At 32.2% G+C, this 19,445-nt stretch overlaps 1 protein-coding gene across 3 annotated transcripts in view; it reads left to right on the forward strand.

Moving 5' to 3' along the window:
* HTR2C (5-hydroxytryptamine receptor 2C) overlaps window positions 1-19,445 on the forward strand; it is a 326,375-nt gene that overhangs the window by 287,108 nt on the left and 19,822 nt on the right. The window lies entirely within an intron of this gene.

Here is a 19,445-nt window from a genome sequence, read left to right on the forward strand (position 1 = left end):
AGAACTCACCAGTAACACCATGTAGTCTTGGGCTTTTCTTTGTTGGGAGGTTTCTGATTACTGTTTAATCTCCTAACTCATTATTGGTATATTCAGATTTCCTATTTCTTTAAGATTCAGTCTTGAAAGGTTGTATGTTTTTAAAGAAATGTATCCATTTCTACTAGGTTATCTACTTTGTTGGCATATAATTGTTCTAGTAGTCTTTTATGGTCCTTTGTATATTTGTGGTATCATTTGCAATGTCTGCTCTTTCATTTATAATTTTATTTATTTGAGTTCTTTCTCTCTCTTTCTCTTGGTTAGTCTAACTAAAGGTTTGTCCATTTTATTTATCTTTTCAAAAATCCAACACTGTTTCATTGACCTTTTCAACCGTCTTCCCATCTTTATTTCATTTATTTCTGCTCTAATATTTATTATTTCCTTTCTTTGACTAACTTTGAGCTTAGTTTGTTCTTTTTGTTCTAGTTCCTTGGTGTAGAGTTTTTATTTGATGTCTTTATTTTTATTAATGTGGACATTTGTCACTCTCTACTTCCTATTAGAACTACTATTGCTACTCTTACTACTATTGCTGCATTTCAAAAGTTTTGGTATGTTGTGTTTCCATTTTTGTTTGTCTGAAGATTTTTTTAAATTTCTTTTTGATTTCTTTTTTAACCCATTGGTTGTTTGGGAGTGTGTTGTTTAATTTCTATATATTTGTAAATTTTTTAATTTTCCTCCCGTTATTAATTTTTAGTTTCATACGATTGTGGTCAGAAAATGTATTTGATACAATTTCAATCTTCTTAAATTCGTTAAGAATTGTTTTTCAACCTAACAAATGCTCTATCCTGGATAATGTTCCATGTGCACTTGAGAAGAATGTGTATTCTGTTATTGTTGGATGTAAAGTCCTGTATCTCTGTGTTAGATGCATTTAGTCTCTAGTGTTTTTCAATTTCACTGTTTCCTTATTGATTTTCTATTGGTTGATCTACACACTGTTGAAAGTAGGGTGCCGATGTCTTCCATTTAATACTATTATTGTATTCCTATTTCTCCCATCAGTTTTGGTAATACTTGCTTTATATATTTGTGCTTCAGAGTTGAGAGCATATATATTTACCAGTTATAATCTTTTGATGAAATTAACCCTTTATCATTTTATAATAATTTTCTTTGTCTCTTGTGACAGTTTTTAAGCTAATTTTAGACTTACATAAGAGTTATAAAACAGTACAGAGTCCTTTTATATCTCTCATCCAGCTTCATTATATGTTAACATATTGTATACCCATAGTATAATTATCAGTAATAGGAAATCAATATTGTGAAACAGTACTATAAAGTATAAATTTTGTTCAAAGTTTACAAAATTTTTCATTAATGTCCACTATTACTTTTTATATCTTATCCAGAATACCACATTGTGTTTGGTTGCATTGAGCTGCTTTAGAACCTTCCAATAAATCTGATAAATTATCTTTTGACTTTTATTTAATTCCAGATAATTTCTAATTTCCCTTGTGATTGCCTCTTTGACCCATAAGTCACTGAAAAGTGTGTCATTTAACCTCTTAATACATGGGAGTTTCCCAAGCATCTTGTGTTAATGTCTCATTTAAATACTTTCTGTCTGCAACACACTGTATTTTTTCAATCTTTTTCACTTTATTAATACTTTAAATATCTAAACCAAAGATATTTCTTGAAGAATGTTCCAATTGCACTTGAAAATATGGGGGCTATTTCCAGAATCTTTTGTTATTGATTTCCAACATAATTCCACAGTTATGAGGGAACAGATGGTATATGATTTCAATCCCTATTAGAACATAATTTTTTTAGAATTGTTTTGCATCCCAGCATATGTTCCATTGTTTCCTGATTAATATGCCATCAACACTTGAGTAGAATTGTATCTTGCTATTGTATAAAATGTTGTATAAATGTTAACTATGTTCAATTTGTTCATAGTACTATTTAGGTCTATTATATATTTTTTACTTTTCTGTCTTCATTCTATTAATTTCTTAGAGTTTAGTATTGAAAACTCCAATTATATATATTAATTTATCTATTTTTTCCATCAGTTCTGTCAGTTTTTGCTTCATGCATTTTGGAGCTCTGTTAGTAGGTGCAAATATACATTTTTAATTACTATATCATTCTGCTGTTAACCCATTTATGGTTATAAATATCTCTCTTTGTCTTTAATAATATTCATATTATTAAATAAATGTCTGAAATTAATATACGTACTATAATATTTTATGCATATAATTTCCATGTAATATATATTTTAATTTTTTATTTTTAGCTATAGGTTTTTTTGTAATTAAAATATATTGTATGTGAGGAGCTTAGAATTGGGATTCTCTTATTAAAACTTTTTATCTAATCTGACAATACATTTTTCATTTTTTAAATTTTTTATTTCCATAGGTTTTTGGAAACAGGTGGTGTTTGGTTACATGAGCAAGTTCTTTAGTGGTGATTTGTGAGATTTTGGTGCACCCATCACCCAAGCAGTATACACTGAACCCAATTTGTAGTCTTTTATCCCTCACCCCCCTCCTATCCTTTCCCCTGAGTCTCCAAAGCCCACTGTATCATTCTTATTCCTTTGCATCCTGATAGCTTCGCTCATACAATGTTTGGTTTTCCATTTTTTAGTTACTTCACTTAGCAAAATAGTCCCCAGTTCCATCCGGGTTGCTGCAAATGCCATTAATTTGTTCTTTTTTATGGCTGAGTAGTATTCCATCATATATATATACCACAATTTCTTTATCCACTAATTGATTAATGGGAATTTGGGCTGGTTCCATATTTTTGCAATTGCGAATTGTGCTACTATAAACAAGCAATATCTTTTCATTAGTTAGTTAACTTACACTTAATGTGTTTGATTTGCTTATTTTAGGTGTTCAATTTTGATACTCATTTTCTACTTATTTTATATCTTTATTGCTCCTCTGTTCTTCCTTTCCTGCCTTAATTTTTTGTATTGTGATATAATTCATATATCATAAAGCTCATTATTATAAAGTGTATAATTAGTAGTGTTTAGTATATTGACAAAATTATACAACTGTCAACACTATCTCATTACAGAACATTTTCATGACACTAAAAAAATTTAAAAATATATTTATTAGGAACCATTCTCCATTTTCCCCTCTCCCCACCTCCTAGGAACTTCTATATTTCTATAGATTTGCCAATTCTGGACATTTCTTATAAATGAAATCATACAATATGTGGCCTTTTTTATCTGCTTTCTTTTAAATACCATAATGTTTTCAATTTTTCTGTGTCATAGCATTTACTAGTATTGAATTCGCTTTTTCCTTTTTCTTTATTTTTCATTGTTTAGTGAGATACAATTCACATAACTATACAACTCACCCATTTAAAGTGTACAATTTAATGATTTTTAATATATTCATAGGTGTATGAAAATATGACCACCATCAATTCTAAAACATTTTCATCACTGCAAGACAAACACGATACCCTTTAGCTATTACCACCCTACTTACCCAGAATGCCATGCCTAAGCAAGAACGAATTGACCATCTGTCTCTACAGATTTGCCTACTCTGGCAATAGTTGGAATTTCATACAGTTGCAATCATGTAATATGTAGTCTTATGTGACTGGCATATTCAGTTAGAATAATGTTTTCAAGGTTTATTCATGTTGGAGTCTGTATCTGTAATTATTTTTATATGATGAATGAATACTCTGTTGTAAGAATATATCACAATTTTTTTTCATTCTGCTGATTGGCCTTTGGCTCGTAGCCAGTACCTTTTATCACAAATAATGCTGCTATGAACACTAATCAAAGATTTTGTTTAAATACTTGTTTTAATTCTCTTGGGTATATAACTAGAGAATTTCTGGGTCACGTGGTAACTGCCAAATTGTTTTCCAAATGCAGGGGGATTCCAACTTCTTTACATCCTTGTCAATACTTGTTATTGTCTATAATTATGACTGTGTTCATCCTACTGTGTGTAAAGTGGTATCTCATTGTGGTTTCGGTGTGCACTTCCCTAATAGCTAATGATGTTGAGCATATTTTCACATACATATAGGCCATCTGCATATCTTCTTTGGAGTGTTTGCCCAATTTTAATTGGGTTATCTATCTCTTACTACTGAATTGTCAGGATTGTAAAAAATATTCTGGATGAAAGACACATAATGATTTGAAATTATTGTCTCCCATTCTTTTAGTTGTCCTTGACGGTATCATTTGCGGTGCAAAATTTTTTAATTTCGATAAAGTCTTTATTTTACCTTGTTGTTTGTGCTTTTAGTGTCATATTCAAGAAAACATTGTCATAGCTGGAGTCATGAAGATTTAGTCCCATGTTTTCATCTAAAAGTTGTACAGTCTTACCCCTTACTTTTAGGTCTTTGAACTATTTTGAGGGTTTTTTTTTCTGTGAATGGTGCAAGATAAGGGTATGATTTTATTGTTTAGCATGTTGGTATTCAGTTATCCTAGCACCATTTGTTGAAAAGAATATTCTTTCCTTCATTGAATTGTCTTGACACTCTGTTGAAAATCAGTTACATAGAAACCATGTGTTTACTTGTAGCCTCTCAATTCTATTCCATTTATCTGTATGTCTATATATATGTCAGTACCACCTGGTCTTGAATACCACTGCTTTGTAGTTGGTTTGAAAATCAGGTAGTGCAAGTCCTCATACTTTGCTCTTTTATCTGAAGATTACTATTACTCTGGCTACTCTGAGTCCTTTGCAATTTCATATGAATTTTATAATAGGCTTGACAATTTCTACAAAGAAGTCATCTGGGATGCTGACAGTAATTTTGTTGAGTTTTTAGATAACTTTGGGAAGTATTGTCATCTTAACTATTTCATATCTAATCCATGAGCATGAGGATTTTTTTCCATTTACTTAAATTCTTTATTTTCTTTCAACAATGTTTTATAGATTTAAATATATTAACACAAGTTTTGCATTTCTTTGGTTAAAATTATCCCTAAGTACTTTTATTTTTTTCAATTATATTATAAACTGAATTACTTTATTAATTTAATTTTTGGATTGTTCATTGCAAGTGTACACAAATTAAATTATGTATACTTTATATCATGTAACCTTTCTGAGTTCATTTATTAGTTCTAATACTTTTTAAGTGGATTCCTTAGAATTTCTATATACAAGACATGTCATCTTCTAACAAAGATAGTTTTAAATTCTTCCTTTCCAATCTAGATGCATTTTCTTTTTGTTGCTTAATTTCCATCCGTAGAACCTCTAGTACAATGATAAATGAAAGGGGCCAGACTGAATATTCTTGACTTGCTCCTTATCTTACGAGGAAATCATTGAGTCTTTCATCATTAAGATGTTTGCTGTGGGTTTTTCATAAATGCCCTTTATCAAGTTGATGAGTTTCCTTCTATTTCTATGTTGAGGAGTGACTTTTATCATAAAAGGGAAGTAGATATGTTTAAAATGTTTTTTCTGTATTTATTGAGATGATCATGTGTTTTTTACTTCTATTGATATGGTATATTACTTTAATTGGCTTTCAGATGCGAAACCAACCTTGCATACCTGGGACAAAGCCCACATTATCATGGTGCATAATTTTTTATATGTTGCTGGATTCAGTGTACTAGTGTTCTGGTTGGTGTTTTTGTGTCCATATTCCTAAGAAATATTGATCCATAGTTTTCTTGTGTTGTCTTCATCTCGTTTTGGTATCAGGGTAATTCTGACCTCATAATATGAGTTAAGAAATGTTTCTTTCTCTACAATATTTTGGAAAAGTTTGGGAAGAACTGGTATTATTTCTTCTTTAAACTTTTTATATATTTATGTAACTTTTAATATCTTTAAATTTTTATCACTGGTAAAGTCATCTTTATGGCCATAAGTTATGAACTTTTCATTGTGCATAGTTTTGGGTTAGTAGTCAGTGTGTTTACTTGGTATACGTCCAGTCACATTGTCTTTTTTGGAGTCATTTTTGGTAGGTTGCATCTTTCTAAAAATTTGACCATTTTATCTGAGTTATCTCATTTATTGCCATATAATGGTTAATAATATTCCTATAATCCATATTTCTGAAAGATCAGCAGTAATGTCCCTGCTTTCATTTTTGATCCTAATAATTTAAGCATCTATCTATCTATCTGTCATCTATCTACTTATCTATCCATCCATCCATCTATCTGTTTATCTATCATCTGTCATCTCTTGGTCAATCTAACCAAAAGATTGTCAATCTTGTTGAGCTTTTCAAGAATCAGCTTTATTTTCATTAATTTTCTGTATTGTTTTAATATTCTCTATTTCATTAATTTCTGCTCTAATCTTTACAAGTTTCTCCCTTCAGCTTGCCTTATGTTTATTTTGCTGCTCTTCAAGTATCTTAGATGGAAGCTCAGGTTATTGACTTGAGACTTTTTTTCTTAATACAGGCATTTAAAATGATAAATAAACTTCTAAGCCCTGTGTAATTGCATCCAGTAAGTTTGGGTATGCTGTGTATTTACTTTTATTCACCTAAAAGTATTTTCTTTTGTTTTTCTTTTTTAATTGACAAATAAGTATATATATTAATTATGTACATCATGTTTTTAAAATATGTATATGTTGTGTAATTACTAAATCAAGCTAATTGAAATATGCATTACCTCACATACATATCCTTTTTGTGGTGAGAACACTTAAAATCTACTCTCTTAGCAATTTTCAAGTATACGATACATTGCTATTAACTATAGTCACCATGTTATGCAATAGAGTCCTAGAACTTATTTCCCCCTTTTTTTTTAACTGAAATTTTGTATCCTTGAACCAGCATCTATTCAAACCATCCTAACCTCTGGTAGGACTATTATACTCTCTGCTTCTATGAGTTAGACTTTAATTATAGAGTTCACATATAAATGAGATAATGCGGTATTTGTTTTTCTGTGCTTGGCTTATTTCATGTAGCATAATGGCCTCCAGATTCATTCATGTTGCCACAAATGACAGGATTTCCTTCTATTTTAAGGCTGAATAATATTTCACTGTGTATATATTCCACAGTTTATTTATTCGTTTATTCACTGATGAAGATTTAGTTTGATTCCATATTTTGGCTACTGTGAATAATGCTGCAATGAACATGGGAGTGCAGGTGTATCTTCAACATATTGATTTCATTTCCTTAGGATATATATCCAATAGTAGGATTGCTGGATTATATATTAGTCCTATTTTTAATTTTTTAAAAACCTCCATACTGTTTCTCATAATGAACCTATGGAATGGAAGAAAATGTTTGTAAACCATACATCTGATAATACGTTAATATTCAAAATATGTAAGGAACTCAAACAATTCAATGGCAAGGAAACAAATAATCCAAATAAAAATGGGCAAATGATCTAAATAGACATTTCTCAAAAGAAGACATACAAATGGCCGGCACATATAAAAAAAATGCTCAGCATCACTAATCATCAGGGAACTGCAAATTAAAACCACAATGAGATGACATCTGATACCTGTTCAAATGGCTATTACCAAAAATACAAAAGATAACAAGTATTGCTGAGGATGTGGAGAAAAGGCAACCCTTGCACACTTTTGGTGGGAATGTAAATTAGTACAGCTACTATGGAAACCAGTATGAAGGTTCCTCTAAAAGTATTTTCTAATTTCTCCTTTGATGTATTCTTTGTTCCATTAGATATTTAGAGCATGTGGTTTAATTTCCACGTATTTGTGATTCTCTCAGATCTCATTCTATTATTGATCTGTAATTCCATTTTGTTATGTTCAGAGAACATGCTTCATATTCTTTATCCTTTAAAGTTTGTTGAGGTTTGTTGTATGATATAGCATATAATCCAGCCTGGAGAATGTGCAAGGTGCACTTTAGAAGAATGTAACAGACACTGGGCCCTAACCAGAGGATGGAGGGTGGGAGAAGGGAGAAGATCAGGAAAAATAACTAATGGGTACTAAGCTTAATACCTGGGTGACAAAATAATGTGTACAACAAACACCCATGACATGAGTTTACCTATATAACAAACCTGCACATGTACCCCTAAACTTAAAAGTAAAATATGTATATACATAAATATAATAAAAATTATGTAAAATAAATAGCCATGAACTATATAATTGTATTTTTACTGTTCCTTTTCTATGTTTAGATACACAAATATTCACCATTGTGTTACAATTGCCTACAGTATTCAGTACAGTCGCATGCTATACAGGAGTCTAGGTGTGTAGTAGACTATACCATCTAGGTCTGTGTAAGTACACTCCGTGACATTCACACAATATCACCTAACAACACATTTCTCAGAAGATGTGCCCATCATTAAGCCACACGCAACTGTAATTAGATTTTTTAAGATCCAAATTTAGATTTTTGGCTTTGTATAAAAAAGTTTGATTTAAAAACGGATATTCATTTTCTACATTGGTAGCTTGCACTTTAATTTTAATTTTTAATATTTTAAAAGAAAGAATTTTTCAAAACTATATGGAAATGTTAACTTTTAAATTGTATGCTTGTTTTAATGTATACTTTTATAAATATATTTTCATTTTACTCATTTAGGTTATTACTGTCAATTGAACACCAATTATGTAAAAATCTTTATTAAATCCATATAATTAGTGATGTAGCTAAAATGAATTCAAGAAAAATAAATTTTATCAGACAAATATATTTTTTAAATGAATATATATTCTGTTGTTGAGTAGATTGATCTACAGATGTCTTTTAGGTGTAATTGATTTATAGAGTTGTTCAAGTCATCTATTTCTTAGTCGATTGTTTGGCTACTTGTTCTTTAAAATCATAAAATGTAGTATTGATGTGTTCAACTATTGTTAAATTATCTAATTATCACTTCATTTCTTTCCATTTTCACTTCATGCATTTTGGTGTTCTGTTATTGGTACATATATGTATAAAATTGTTATACCTTTCTCATGGATTGACCCTTTAACATTATAAAATTTTTGTGTTTAGTAAATTTTTGTTTTGAAATCTATTTTGTTAGATATTAATTAGTATATCCTCTTTAGCTCTCTTGTGGTTGCTCTTTGCATGATTCATTTTCCGTCTTTTAATTTCAATATATTTGTATATAGATTTGTATATACATTGTGCCTCCTGTGCACAGCATTAGTTGGATCATGATTTTATTCAATCTTACTATCTCTTCATTTTGATTACATTTTTAGTCTAATCACATTTAATGTTGTTAGTGATATAGTTTGATTTAGGTCTGCCATGTTACATTTTGTTTCTATATGTCTCATGTCTTTTTTCCTTATATTCTTCCTTTACTGCTTGCTTTTACGGTAAGTGGATATTTTCTAATGTAGCATTTTAATTTATTTAATTATTTCTTTTTAGTTATTTCTTTAGTGGCAACTCTAGGGCTTACCATATATATCTTATCAGAATCAGCTTCATATATGTACTGACTTAATTCCAATAAGATTTAGAAACATGACTCCTATGTAACTCTATTCCTTTTACCCCTTTCTGAAGTATTATATATCATATGTTACATATGATACATATCACATCAATATATTTTACAAGCTCAATAATATATTGTTATAATTATTACTTTATGTAATTTTATGTCTTTTAAAGAATTTCATAGAGGAAAGGAGCAAGATCATATTTATGTCTTTTGCTATGTTAATCTTATTTCAGATTTTTTCCTATGGGTTCAAGTTACCATCTAGAATCATTTATTTAGCCCATTATAGCTTTGCCCCCACCTACATCTTTTTAGCTGTCATTGACAAATGCGTTTACATTTCTGTAAGGTATATAGTCAAGCATACATTATGTCAACTTAAATGACAAACCAAGAGAAGCTCTCTAAAAGAAAAGATGTTTATTTGGGGATACAGCATTGCAATGGGAATATGCATGCCATAGTAAAAAATGTGCATATTTAATGAGATGAACAAAGACAAAGGCTTTTAAAGGAAAAAATCAGATGGATTACGTAATTGTTTTGAAATAGTTATTCTTGTCTACAAAGATTAATAACAAGAATGATGCCAGTCTGAGGTTAGACAGGTAGTTGCTGGGTAGATGACACTGTGGAGGTATTTTTTTGTGTGAAGTTGTGATGTTTTTTGCAGACTTTTGTGGTAGTTTTGTTATCAGATATACCAACATGAGAACTCTCTCTTCATGGCCTTTCCTGGCTCTATTTGTCAAGGTTTCATTAATATTAACGAATCCATTTTGATTATGGCAACTTTCACAATTGTACACTTTTTTATACAATTGCTTTTAAAATCAGCCAAGAAAGGAGAAATGTATGCATTTATACTGTCTTCTATAGTTAAAAATTTCTTTATAGATATTCTTTGTATTTTTATATTGGTATTATTGTCTGGGGTCACTTGCCTTCAGCTCAAGAACTTCATTTAGTATTTTTTGGAAGGCAGGTCTGCTAGCAAAATTCTCTCAGAGAATGTGCTTATGTTGCTTTTGTTTTTAAACATAGCTTTGCTGGATATAGGATCCTCGGTTGACATTTTGTTTTTCTTCATTAGGCATTTTTGAATATGCTATCCCATTACTTTCCACCCTCCATTGTTTCTGATTAAAAGCCAGCTGTTGGCCGGGCGCGGTGCCTCACACCTATAATCCCAGCACTTTGGGAGGCCGAGGTGGGCAAATTGCGATGTCAGGAGTTTGAGACCAGCCCGGTCAACGTAGTGAAACCCTGTGTCTACTAAAAAAAATTAGCTGGGTGTAGTGGCAGGCACCTGTAATCCCAGCTGCTCGGGAGGCTGAGGTAGGAGAATTGCTTGAACCCAGGAGGTGGAGGTTGCAGTGAGCCAAGGTCGCACCACTGCACTCCAGCCTGGGTGACAGAGTGAGACTCTGTAAAAAAAAAAAAAAAAAAAAAAAAAAGCCAGCTGTTTATTTCATTGTGTGTCTATTGTAAGTGATGGGCCCTTTACCCTTGTTGCTCCCAAATTTTTCTCCATATAATTGGCTTTCAGTATTTTGACTAGTTTATCTGTGGATCTCTTTGTATTTTTCCAACTTTTAGTTAATTGACTTTCCTAGATGTGTAGATGTGTAATGGTGTTCTTCTCTCTGAGTAGTAGTCCCAATCTAGAATTTGAGTGCTAAGTGAAAGGGGTATGCAGTAGCCATAGGTCTTTAGGCTTGCTTCTCTTGACATGAACCCCTGTCTTATCAGGTGGGAAAATGGCATTTCGGGACCCAGTATTTTCAGCAGCACCATACCCAAGCTGGAGCTTCTACTGTATGAGTAGAGATCAAGTAGAAAAGTAGAGTGACCGCTTCTCAGCTACACTTACCCAGATATTATCCTCAGCAACAGGTAGCTGGTAGTAGGATGAAAAATGCTGATGCTGTGCCTCTCCTAGGAATATAAATCCTTGACTGGGAACTGGGGATAAGGGGAACCTTGTGCATTAGCTCTACCAATCTGAGTGAAGTTTCTATCTTCCTGCATTGGGAATGGGGAGGAACAGGATGGGTTATGGTTCAAACACCATAGACTCTCATTGTTCTTACTGAGCTCTACTAGATTTCCTTGAACAAATGTTTCTTCAAATTTTGCATGTCCCCAGGACCATTTTCAGAAAGTTTAAATTATTGTTCTTCCATAATTTCCACTAGTTTTCGTGGAGAGTACATCTGTGGAGTTCTTCATGTTGTCATGCCAAAAGTGGACCTCACTTCATCTTTTTTTATGTCTTCATAATATTCAATTCTATGGATATACCACATATTTACCTTCAGTTCATTGAACATATTTTAAATCATGTATTTAAAGTCTTTTTCCAGTAAGCCAAATATCTACGTTTTCACAGAGACAGTTTCTACTCATTACTTCTCTTCCTGTGTAAGAGCCATACATTCATATTTCTTTGAAATTCTCACATATTTTTATTGCAACTTGGACAATTTAAATATTATAATGTGGTAACTCTGGAAATTAGATTCTCATCATTCCTCAGGATTGGCTGTTTTCACTATCTATTGTGGTAGTTATTGTTTACTGACTTTCCTGAAGTAATTCTGCAGAGTGTATATTCTTTATCAATGAAGTCTCAGCTCCATTAGCTTAGAGGCCAGCTGATAATTGGACAGAGATTACCTTAATTGCCTGGAACAAATAAATCTCTCAGTTTTTGCTAAGGAGTTCTGTGTTGCTGTTGGGGCACATCTTCAGCATTCAGCCAATCAGTATACCATTCTGCCATGGGCTTCTCTTACTTGCACAGAGCCTCAAGGTCAGACAGAAGTGAGAGCTTAAGGCCCTCTCAGGTCTTTCCTAAGCAATCCGACTGTTTGGGGAATGCATAAAATCCTACACTTGCAAGTGTCCTTTTAGATTATGAAGAATCATGTTGGAGCTTTTCAAAGCCCTTCTGGACATTTTATTTCTCACTTTTTCCTTTTATTCATTTTGCTTAGTCTATTGTTTTCCCCAACCGTAAATAATTCCCTCGGGCAGCTGGAATGTTAAAACATTTGCCAGTAAATGTTTTCCAGAAATGCTCCTCAGGGAGAAGTTCTTAGCACTGGTTGAACTCCAAGTCAGATGAAATGAAATAAGCCTTTTGTGTTGGTTCTTCCAGGACACTACTAGAAAAGTCAAATAATGACAATTTTTTAGGTGCATGGCTTTCAGAGATCTCCAACTCCATTTTGCTACTCTCAGTGCCAGGAGGGTCAGCTGTGATTTTTTAGGACTGACGCTGATCTGGAGAGCAGGGGATGGGAAAGGAACGGTTCTTAGTGATATTGAGACCATTATCTTGAATGAATGTTTCCCGTGTTGCTGCAAGTTTTGGGTTCGTTTTTATAGTTCTGATGATGTTGAATCTATTTTTCCAATTTTTCTGTTGCTTTTATAGAGAGGCAAATTTTTGAAGGGACTTACTCTAACATTTTCACAGATGCCACTCTCTGCTTTTTCTTGTTTTAAATAAATTTCTTAGTATGCAATTTCAATTCCACTATTGGCATTTTAGATATATTTGAATTATTTTTAAATTATTGAGCTAGAAAATATGGTATGCTTCTATAACTTATCCTATTTTACTAAATGTTCATCTCTACTTACTTCTTAGAACAAGAAATATAGGAACTTTGAAAAAGTATAGTTGCATTTACCTCTTCCCATCATTTGTGGATTGTTGTCAAATATATTACATGTGTCTACATTATAAAGCCACTTACAGAATGTTGTAATTTTTGCAGTAAATCGCATATTTGTAAAATAAAAAGAGTTTTACCTTATATTATACTTAACCACATATTCACTTACCATTTCTTGTTCCCTTCATTATTTCTGGTTTTCATGAGTTACTGTCTCATGTCATTTCCTTTCAGCCTGAAGGACTTCCACTAACATTTCTCATAGTGCATATCTGCAATCAATAATTCAATTTTTGCTATCTACAAATATTTTCATTTCACCTTCAATTTTGAAGGATAGTCTTACTGGATACAGAATTGTTGGTTGGCTGTTATTTTGTTTCAGCACTTTTGATATTTGAGTGTGTCCTGTCCTTCATATTTTCTTAAGATAAGCTGATAATTACGTAATTGTTCCCTTGTATGAAATATGTCTCTTCCTACTTCTGCTTTTTAAATATTCTTACTCTCTTTTAAATTCAGCAGACTGTGATGTTTGTAGGTGTGATTTCTCCTGTTTATTCTATTTGGAATTCATTCATCTTTATGAAAATGTGGGTTAAAATTTTTCACAAATTTGTGAAGTTATTGGCCACTATTTCTTCAAACATTTATTCTGCTTCTTTCTTTCCTTTCTGTCTGGGGCCCAAATTATACATATATTAAGCCACTTAGTATTATCTCATAAGTCTCAGGCTTAATTCATATTTTGTATCATTTTATTCCCTACTCACTGATTCTTCTAGCCTTTGAAATTGCATTTGTCCCATCAAGTGATTTTTTTTTTTTTTTTTTGCTATTTTGGTAATTTAATTTTATGAACATTATAATTTTCACTTGGTCTTTTTATAGGTGTCATTTCTTTATTGATATTGTCTTTTCTGTCATTAATACCATATTTGCCTCGAACTTATTGAACATATTTTAAAATACCTGTTTTCACATTTGGATCTTTAAATCAAACATCTGTGACCAATCATGGTCTATTTATATTAAATTCCCCTTTTACAGTTTATGGTTCCCACTTTCTGTTTCGTTGTCAACTTTTGATTGAAAACTGGATATTGTTATACATTGACACTCTGGAGCTTGTTTCTTATTGTGAAGATTATTGTTTTTTATATCTAGTAGGTATTTAACTTTCTGGACTCAAACTATAAAACCTGTGTCCCCCACATTGTGCGACAGCTGACATTTCTTTTCAGTTTTCTTGACTTCTAGTTGCTTCTTTTTAGTGTGTTCCTCCCATCTTTCCTTTGTGCCTATGGAGTTTAAAGATCAGCCTAGGATTGAGGCAAAATTTGTAATGAGATTTAGGATAGGTTGGAGAATGCATTCAATCAAAGACACAAATTGAAAATTAGTAAGGGAACTCAGGAAGAAAGGGAACCACAGAGAGATCGTTAAATCTAAATATAAATTCATGCTGTATGTCCTGATCATAGGAAGAGATCCTTCAGTGTATCATAATTTAGTCTGGCAATAGCTGTTGATTTTTTATAAGAATATATCTTTTTATCAACTGGAGAAGTATCTTTGTTCCTAGTTTTCAGAGAATTTTTATCGGGAATAGATATTGACTTTTGATAAATGATGTTTTAAATTCTATTGAGAGGATCTAATAGTATACTTTTTTCTCTTATTTATCCTATTAATGTGGATAATTTCTTTGACTGGTATACATTCTTGAAACATCCTTGCATTCTTGGGAACAATCTAGAGATTAAAGCCCCATCTGATCATGATATACTTTTTATATATTGATGGATTTCAATTCCTAATATATAACTGAGGATCTGTACATCTATGTACATAAATGATTTTGTTCAATAAATTACTTATCTTGCAAAGTCCTTATCAGCTTTTCATATCAGTTATGCTGAAATCATAAAATTGGTTAGAAATATATCCTCCTTTTCCATTATCTGAAACTGTTCACATAAAATTGGTAATATTTCTCTCTTAAATGTTTGACAGAATTCACCAATGAAGCCATTTGCATCTGAATTCTTTTTCTGGAGGGAGTTTCAAATGTCATTTAATTACCTTAGTAGATGAAGAGCAATTTCAATTTTCTGTTTCTTTCCATTTTGTTTCACTTTAATTCATAGGCAATACAGTAAGGCAAAAAATTAAATAAGGAAAAATTAAAAAGACTGGAAAGAAAACACAACATTTTTACCGGAAGACAAAATAATTGTCTATGTGAAACTAAAGGAATCTACAAAAATGAAAACTTTACTAATATCAATAAGTAATTTAGCAAGCTTTCTGGATAACAGATCGTATAACACATAAACATAGATGGTATTTCCATATACTTACAACAAGTAATTGAAAAAGTAAATAATCTGTATCTATAGTATCATAAAAAAATAGTACCCTTAGAAAATATATGAGAACCCTCTATACATATAAACATAGCTTAGAGAAATTAAAGTGAATAAATGGAATGATATTACATGTTCTTGAATTGAAAAATCTAAAAATTAAAATATAATCTATTAATATATCTAAATTAATCTATAGATTCGTATTAATCCAAAAATAATCACATCAGGCTAGTTTCAGAAACTGACAAAGTGATTTTATTATTTATTTTTATTTATTTATTTTTTTGAGATGGAGTCTCACTCTGTTGCCCAGGCTGGAATGCAATGGCATGATCTCGGTTCGCTGCAACCTCCGACTCCCGGGTTCCAGCAATTCTCCTGCCTCAGCCTCCCAAGTAGCTGGGATTACAGGTGCCCGCCACCACACCCAGCTACTTTTTTTTTTTTTTTTTTGAGACGGAGTCTCGCTCTGTCACCCAGGCTGGAGTGCAGTGGCGCAATCTCGGCTCACTGCAAGCTCCGCCTCCCGGGTTCACGCCATTCTCCTGCCTCAGCCTCTCCGAGTACCAGCTACTTTTTTTGTATTTTTTAGTAGAGACGGGGTTTCACCATGTTGGCCAGGCTGGTCTTGAACTCCTGACCTCAGGTGATCCGCCCACCTCTGCCTCCCAAAGTGCTGGGATTACAAGTGTGAGCCACTGTGCCCAGCCTGATTTTAAAATTTATAAGGAAAAGTAATGGACCTAGGAGAGTTAAAATAATTTTGAAGAAAAGCTAAGAGCATTTATCTGATTTCAAGACATACAATATAGCTAAAGTAATCAAGAGAGTGGTTATTGGCACAAGAATAAAGAAATAAATCAACGCAATTTTTTAAAAAATAGTCCAGAAATATACTCACACATAAACTATCAGTTTTCCAAAAGAGTGCCAAGATAATTAAATAAGAAAAATGTTTTTTTCGATAAATGTTCTGAGGCTTATGTACAAATTGGTATAAAAGAATTAACCTTGACTTCAATCTCATAGTATATACAAAATTACCTTAAGCCAGGTCATCAATCTAAATATAAAATCTAAAAGCAAAATTATTATAGATAAAATATAAAAGAATATCTTCATAACCTTGCCATAGGCCAATATGCTTTGAATAGGAAACAAAACACATAAATAAATTAAAAGTTGACAAATTGAACTTGAAAATTAAAAACTGCTCTTTGAAAGACGACAATATTAAGGAAATAAAGACAAGCCAAAGACTCAGAGAAAATATAGGCAAGATATAGCTGACAAAAGACTTGTATGCAAAATATATAAAGAGCTCTTAAAAATAAGTCAAACAACTCAACTGAAAATGGGAAAAATCTTGAACACTTTATAACAGAATATATCCAAATGGCAGTAAGTATATGAGACATTGTTCAGTGACATAGACTGTGATGATAATGCAACTTTAAAACCACAATGAGAACTGGCTTCACACCACTAGAATGGCTAAAATTGAAAAGACTAACACTACCAAGGGGTGTCAAGAATTAGTGGCAACTGAAACTTTAATTGCGGATGGGACTGCAAAATGGTACTTTGTCAGTTTCTTAGAAAGTTAAACATGCATCCACCCTATCATCCAGCAATTCCACTGCTTACATTTACCCAAATGATATGAACATATATGTCTACACACAAAAAAATCTTATCACGACTTTTAAAACTACTTTATTCATAATAATCCCAAACGGAAAATATATCAAATGTTTATCAACAGGTGAAAGGATAAGCAACAATTCCTTCAAAGGAATAATATTTACAATAGAAAGAAAAACTAGTGACACAACCAAAAATATGGGTGAAGTGATAGCCATTATGATGAGCAAAAGCAGCCAGATATTTAAGTGTAGATCTTGTATGATTCCATTTATGTAAAGTCCAAAACAGGTAAACCTATACTGATAAGTATCTAAATAGTCATTTCTTGAGGTGGGGAAAATTGACTAGATAAGAAGATAAGAAAACTTTCTGCAGGCTTGAAAATGTCCTATATTTCAATTGGGATGGTGATTTCACAGATATATACATTTGTAAAGCCTCATGTAAATGTATACTTGAAATCAGTGTGTTTTTATGTACTTGTAAATTATATTTCAATAAGGTATTTATATTTCAATAAATCTACCTTATTTATCTATCTTATTTATTCATTTATTTATCTACCTTATTTATTTATTCATTTGAGACAGAGTGTTGCTCTGTCACCCAGGCTGGAGTGCAGTGTCATGATCTCAGCTCACTGCAACCTCTGCCTCCTGGGTTCAAGTGATTCTCAGGCCTCAGCCTTGAGTAGTTGGTATTACAGGCACACACCACCATGCTCGGCTAATTTTTGTATTTTTATTTGAGACGGGGTTTCACCATGTTGGCCAGGCTGGACTCGAACTCCTGACCTCAAGTGGTCCACTCGCCTCAGGCTCCCAAAGTGCTGGGATTACAGGTGTGAGTCACTGTGCCCAGCCAGATTTATTTTTTAAATAAACAAAACATCAACAATCTGTGAGACACTGACAAGTGCTCTAATATGCATTGATCTCAGAAAGGGAGGAAAGACACACTGAGGACATAAAATGTTTGAAGCATATAGAAAGTGTACATCCCTTCTTACATTTTTTAAAGTCTAGTAATAAGTGAAAAAAATTATAACAAAGTGTTGTGGAGTTATGCCATATTTAGAAATAAATCATATGAAAACAATGACATATGTTGGGGGTGTAAATGAACTTATGCTGTTATATTATTCTTACATTATACATGAGGTAGCAGATCATGCAACTTATCATAATTGATCATAGTATTTCTTTTTAAAAATATCTGTAGGTTATGTAGTGATGTACTCTCTTTTATCTTGATACTGGTAATTTGTGTTCTTTCTCCTTCCTTTTTCTTGATGTGTCTTGGTAGAGATTGATCCATTTTATTGAACTTTGCAAAGAACCAACTTTAGGTTTGTGAGGTTTCTTTATTATGTATCTGTTTTCTCTTTCGTTGATTTTTACTCCTTATTTATCCGTTTCCTTCTTTGTACGTAGGATGTAATTTCCTCTTCTTTTTTTCAAGTTTCTTACTGCAGAAACTTAGATTACTAATTTTAACCATTCTTTCTTCTTTTTGAATATTGACATTTACTGTTAAAATTTCTTCTAGGCTGGGTGTGGTGGCTCACGCCTGTAATCCCAGCACTTTGGGAGGCTGAGGCGGGCAGAACACATGAGGTCAGGATTTCTAGAACAGCCTGGCCAACATGGTGAAACCTTGTCTCTACTAAAAATACAAAAATTAGCCAGGAGTGGTGGCCGGTGCCTCTAATCCCAGCAACTTGGGATGCCAAGGCAGGGAGAATTGCTTGAACCTGGGAGGTGGAGGTTGCAGTGTGCCAAGATCATGCCATTGCACTCCAGCCTGGGCAACAGAGTGAGACTCTGTCTCAAAAAAAGAAAAAAATCCTCTAAATTTTGCTTTTGCCCTACCCACAAATTTTATATGCTGTATGTTCAACAAATTATTCTCAAACATTTCCAATTTTTCTTGTGATTTCTTTTTTGGCACATGAGCTATTTAGATGGTTGTAATTTGATTTTCCAGTTATTTAGATGAGGTGTAGGAAATGAGTGATCAGTATCTTATTTGTCATTAATTTCTTATTTAATTCTGTTGCTAAGAACATACTATATTTCAGTCTTTAGAAATTATTGAGAGATATTTTATGCTTCAGCATATGACTTATCTTGATAAGCATTCCATGTGAACATTTTAAAGAAGATATATTCAGAAGCATTCAGTGTAGTGTTCTGTAAATGTCAATCACATCTGATTGACAGTGTTTGTATTTTCTATATC

The sequence above is a fragment of the Nomascus leucogenys genome, chromosome X, assembly GCF_006542625.1.
Source record: "Nomascus leucogenys isolate Asia chromosome X, Asia_NLE_v1, whole genome shotgun sequence".
Classification (NCBI taxonomy): Eukaryota; Metazoa; Chordata; class Mammalia; order Primates; family Hylobatidae; genus Nomascus; species Nomascus leucogenys.